The sequence below is a fragment of the Arachis hypogaea genome, chromosome 4, assembly GCF_003086295.3.
Source record: "Arachis hypogaea cultivar Tifrunner chromosome 4, arahy.Tifrunner.gnm2.J5K5, whole genome shotgun sequence".
Lineage (NCBI taxonomy): Eukaryota > Viridiplantae > Streptophyta > Magnoliopsida > Fabales > Fabaceae > Arachis > Arachis hypogaea.
The window spans coordinates 112,389,082-112,395,081 of NC_092039.1; the positions used below are offsets into that span (position 1 = coordinate 112,389,082).

The 6,000-nt window shown below is 37.8% G+C and overlaps 1 non-coding gene across 1 annotated transcript; it reads right to left on the reverse strand.

The window, feature by feature from the left end:
- Positions 1-4,651: 4,651 nt before the first annotated feature.
- Positions 4,652-4,759, reverse strand: LOC112799467 (small nucleolar RNA R71). The gene has a single exon (XR_003201047.1). It is a non-coding gene; the product is annotated as a small nucleolar RNA R71 (small nucleolar RNA).
- Between the last annotated feature and the right edge of the window lie 1,241 nt (positions 4,760-6,000).

Genomic DNA, 6,000 nt, shown 5'->3' on the forward strand with positions numbered 1-6,000 from the left:
TCTCCTCTTGATAGGGTCATCCTGCAACTGTTGTTTTTCCATTGATATTTTAGTGATTGGCCGCTCAACTGAGATATACTCAGTTATTCCCATCCTTACTCCGGCATCTTTGCAGAGCATAGAAATTAGGCTTGGATAAGCTAACTTGGCGTCTTTGGATTTCTTGTTTGCTATTATGTAGAGTTCACACGAAATTAACTGATGAACTTCTACTTCTTTTCCCAACATAATGCAGTGAATCATTACTGCTTTTTTAACAGTGACTTCAGAACGATTGCTAGTGGGCAATATGGAACGCCCAATGAAGTGCAGCCAGCCTCTGGCTACTAGTTTGAGATCTTCTTTCTTGAGTTGATTTGGGACACCCGTGGTGCTAGTGGTCCACCTGGCTCCAGGGATGCATATATCCTCTAGAATCTTGTCCAGGCCCTTGTTTGTTCTCATCATTCTCCTATTGAAGGAGTCTGGGTCATCTTTCAGCTGAGGCAGCTTAAAGATCTTCCTGATTTTGTCAGGGTGGATGTGAACAATCTTTCCTCTGACCAAGGTCTGATAGTCATAGAGGGCAGTTCCAGATATTCCCTGCCTGTCTGTTTGCCACAGATTAACATAGAACTCCTGAACCATATTACTTCCTACTTTTGTTTCAGGATTAGCTAGGATTTCCCAGTTCCTGTTTCGAATTTGCTCTTAGATCTCCGGATATTCATCTTCTTTCAGATCGAACTTGACTTCCGGGATCACTGACCTTAGACCCATTATTTTGTAGTAATGGTCTGAATGTTCTTTGGTTAAGAACCTCCCTTGATTCCAAAGTGGTTTTAGAATATTCTCCTTCTTGCCTCTTGGAGTGGGTTGTTTTCCTTTAGGAGCCATAATCTTAGTGAGTATATTTTTGTGATCACGGATAAACACATCAAACTTAGAGGTTTGCTTGTCCTCAAGCAAAAGAAAAGAAAGGAGAGGGATAGAAGGAGAGCTAATGTCGAATGGTGGATGAGAAGAGGGAGGCCGAATGTGAATTTAAAAGGGAGGGGGTGGGTTTTCGAAATTTTTTTAAAAAAGATAAGATAGAAGATATGATTTATAAAAGATAAATATGATAAGAAAAAGATATAATTTAAAATTAAAAAGTTGCGAATGGTATTTGAAAAAGATAAATCTGAATTTTTAATTTGAAAAAGATTTTAAAAGATAATTGCGTTTTGAAAAATTTGAAAAAGAGTTGGATTGGATTGGAAAAAGATTTGTATTTATGTATTAAGATATATTTGATATTTTTGAAAAAGGGATTTTAGAAATTAGGGTTTTTTAAAAAAAAAATTCTCTTTTTTTTTTTTGAAATTGAAGGATGACATTTTAAACATGTTTATGCAAGAAATCATGAATTGAAACATAAAAAATTAAAAAATTTGTGAAGAAAAATGAATTTTACCTCCTCCCCACCATCCTGGCGTTAAACGCCAAAACGCTGCATGTTTTGGGCGTTTAACGCCCAATTGCTGCTTCTTCTGGGCGTTCAACGCCCAGTTGTTGCTTCTTTCTGGCGTTGAACGCCAGGAAGTCCTTTGTCACTGGGCGTTTTTCTGAACGCCCAGGACGCTGTAATTCTGGCGTTAAACGCCCAGAAGGAGCTTTGATGAGTGGATAATTTATACGCTTTTTGGCATTATTTTTAGTATGTTTTTAGTATGTTTTAGTTAGTTTTTTATTATATTTTTATTAGTTTTTAGTTAAAATTCACTTTTCTGGACTTTACTATGAGTTTGTGTGTTTTTCTGTGATTTCAGGTATTTTCTGGCTGAAATTGAGGGACCTGAGCAAAAATCTAATTCAGAGGCTGAAAAGGACTGCAGATGCTGTTGGATTCTGACCTCCCTGCACTCGAAGTAGATTTTCTGGAGCTACAGAAGCCCAATTTGCGCGCTCTCAACTGCGTTGGAAAGTAGACATCCTGGGCTTTCCAGAAATGTATAATCAGAATCTTCGTGGTATAAGCTAGAATTGATGGCAGCATTCAAGAGAATCGGAAGGTCTAAACCTTGTCTGTGGTATTTTGAGTAGGATTCAAGGATTGAATGACTGTGTCGAGCTTCAAACTCCTGAAGGCTGGGTGTTAGTGACAGACGCAAAAGAATCACTGGATTCTATTCCAACCTGATTGAGAACCGACAGATGATTAGCCGTGCTGTGACAGAGCGTGTTGAACATTTTCACTGAGAGGACGGGACTGTAGCCACTGACAACGGTGATGCCTAACATACAGCTTGCCATGAAAAGGAGTAAGAAGGATTGGATGATGACAGTAGGAAAGCAGAGAGACGAAAGGGACAAAGCATCTCTATACGCTTATCTGAAATTCTCACCAATGAATTACATAAGTATCTCTATCTTTATTTTATGTTTTATTCATAAATCATCCATAACCATTTGAATCTGCCTGACTGAGATTTACAAGATGACCATAGCTTGCTTCATACCAACAATCTCCGTGGGATTGACCCTTACTCGCGTAAGGTTTATTACTTGGACGACCTAGTGCACTTGCTGGTTAGTTGTGCAAAGTTGTGATGAAGAGTTGAGATTGCAATTGAGCGTACCATGTTGATGGCGCCATTGATGATCACAATTTCGTGCACCAAGTTTTTGGCGCCGTTGCCGGGGATTGTTTGAGTTTGGACAACTGACGGTTCATCTTGTTGCTTAGCTTAGGTATTTTTTTTCAGAGTTCTTAAGAATGAATTCTAGTGTTTCAAGGTGACGTTCTTATCATCACCAAAGCTGATTGATTCTCATCAATTTAGCTCTTGAATGTAAAGTCCTGCTGAAGCTTGGCTAGCCATGTCTAATTTCTTTAGACTAAAGCTTTAGACTAACATTGCATGATTCCTGGAATTCTCATTAAGAATTTTGATATCCTTATTTTCTTTTTCACTCAATTTTTGAAAAAAGAAAAACCAAAAAAATTACAAAATCATAAAAACCAAAAATATTTTATGTTTCTTGTTGAGTCTAGTGTCTCATTTTAAGTTTGATGTCAATTGTATGTTTCTTTTCTTCTTGCATTTTTCGAATTCATGCATGTGTCTTCATTAATCTTCAAGTTGTTCTTGATGATTTCCTTGCTCTGATCTTTAAATTCTCTTGTCTTGAGTGTTTTGTTGTTTCTCATATGCATTCTCAATTTATTAGTGTCAGTAGTATACAAACTTCCAAGTTTGGTGTCTTGCATGCATTGTCTATTTGATTTTAGTTGCATTTTGATTATTCCTCATCATTAAAAATTCAAAAAAAAAATTTAATTTGTGTCTTTTCAAGTCAATAATACAGAGAATTGAAGATTCAGAACATACAGCAGAGGAATTACACAGAAAAAGCTGGGCGTTCAAAACGCCCAGTGAAGAAGGAAAACTGGCATTTAAACGCACCTGGCTGGGCATTTAACGCCCAAAAGGGTAGCACTTTGGGCGTTAAACGCCAGAATGTATACCATTCTGGGCGTTTTAACGCCAGGATGGCACAAGAGGGAAGATTTTGTTTTTAATTCAGATTTTTTTCAAGTTTTCATAATTTTTCAAAATCAAATCTTTTTCAAATCATATCTTTTCAATCATATATTTTCAAAATCAATTTCTTTCCATTTTTCAAAAATACTTGCTAACAATTAATGATTTGATTCAACATTTCAAGTATGTTGCCTTTTTGAGAAAAGTTTAATGTCTGAATCATATCTTTCAAATTTCTTGTTAGCCATGTCATTAATTTTCAAAATCAAATCTTTTTAAATTGTTTTTTTTTTTCAAATCATATCTTCTCAATCATATCTTTTTAAAACCATAAGTTTTCAATCATATCTTTTTAATCACATCTTTTTCAAAATGTTTTTAAAATCTTTTTAATTTATTTTCGAAAATTTCTTCCCCTCTTCTCACATCCTTCTATTTATGGACTAACACTACTCCTCAACGCACAATTCGAACTCTATCTTTCTTGATAAGTTTGAATTCTTCTACCTCTTCCTTCTATTTTTCTTTTCCTCTGACACCTCAAGGAATCTCTATACTGTGACATAGAGGATTCCATATTTTCTTGTTCTCTTCTCTTTCATATGAGCAGGAGCAAAGACAAAAGCATTCTTGTTGAGGCTGACCCTGAACCTGAAAGGACCTTGAAGCGAAAGCTAAGAGAAGTTAAGGCACAACTCTCTGTAGAGGACCTAATAGAAATCTTCAAACAAGAAGAAGACATGGCAGCCGAAAATAACAACAATGCCAACAATGCAAGGAAGGTGCTGGGTGACTTTACTGCACCTACTCCCGACTTCTATGGGAGAAGCATCTCTATCCCTGCCATTGGAGCAAACAACTTTGAGCTTAAGCCTCAATTAGTTTCTCTAATGCAACAGAATTGCAAGTTCCATGGACTTCCATTGGAAGATCCTCATCAGTTTTTAGCTGAATTCTTGCAAATCTGTGACACTGTCAAGACTAATGGGGTTGAGCCTGAGGTCTACAGACTTATGCTATTCCCTTTTGCTGTAAGAGACAGAGCTAGGATATGGTTGGACTCACAACCTAAAGAAAGCCTGAACTCTTGGGAAAAGCTAGTCAATGCCTTCTTGGCAAAGTTCTTTCCACCTCAAAAATTGAGTAAGCTTAGAGTGGAAGTCCAAACCTTCAGACAGAAGGAAGGTGAATCCCTCTATGAAGCTTGGGAAAGATACAAATAATTGATCAGAAAGTGTCCTTCTGACATGCTTTCTGAATGGAGCATTATAGGTATCTTTTATGATGGTCTGTGTGAACTGTCCAAGATGTCGTTGGACAGCTCTGCTGGAGGATCTCTTCATCTGAAGAAGACGCCTGCAGAAGCTCAAGAACTCATTGAAATGGTTGCAAATAACCAATTCATGTACACTTCTGAAAGGAATCCTGTGAACAATGGGACGAATCAGAAGAAAGGAGTTCTTGAGATTGATACTCTGAATACCATACTGGCTCAGAACAAAATATTGACTCAGCAAGTCAATTTGATTTCTCAAAGTTTGTCTGGAATGCAAGCTGCACCAGGTAGTACGAAGGACGCTTCGTCTGAAGAAGAAGCTTATGATCCTGAGAACCCTTCAATGGAAGAGGTGAATTATATGGGAGAACCCTATGGAAACACCTATAATCCTTCATGGAGAAATCATCCAAATCTCTCATGGAAGGATCAACAGAGACCTCAACAAGGTTTCAACAATAATAATGGTGGAAGAAACAGGTTTAGCAATGGCAAGCCTTTTCCATCATCTTCTCAGCAACAGACAGAGAATTCTAAGCAGAGCCACTCTGACTTAGCAACCATGGTCTCTGATCTAATCAAAACCACTCAAAGTTTCATGACTGAAACAAGGTCCTGCATTAGAAACTTGGAGGCACAAGTGGGTCAGCTGAGTAAGAAAGTTACTGAACTCCCTCTTAGTACTTTTCCAAGCAATACAGAAGAGAATCCAAAAGGAGAGTGCAAGGCCATCAACATGGCCGAATTTGGAGAGGAGGAAGAGGCAGTGAGCGCCACTGAGGAAGACCTCAACGGACGTCCACTGTCCTCCAATGAGTTCCCTAATGAGGAACCATGGGAATCTGAGGCTCACACTGAGACCATAGAGATTCCATTGGATTTACTTCTGCTATTCATGAGCTCTGATGAGTATTCTTCCTCTGAAGAGGACAAAGATGTCACTGAAGAGCAAGTTGTCAAGTACCTTGGAGCAATCATGAAGCTAAATGACAAGTTATTTGGTAATGAGACTTGGGAGGATGAACCCCCTTTGCTCACCAAAGAACTGGATGACTTGACTAGGCAGAGTGATAAACCCATATTTCATGGTTTATCTTGTGCCCAATTGAGTGGTTTTTATCAACTCTTTACCCACTTATTCATACTATTTGCATGTTTTACATTTTCCTTCCTGATTTTGTGCTATGATTGAAAACATGCTTCTTTGATCTTATATTT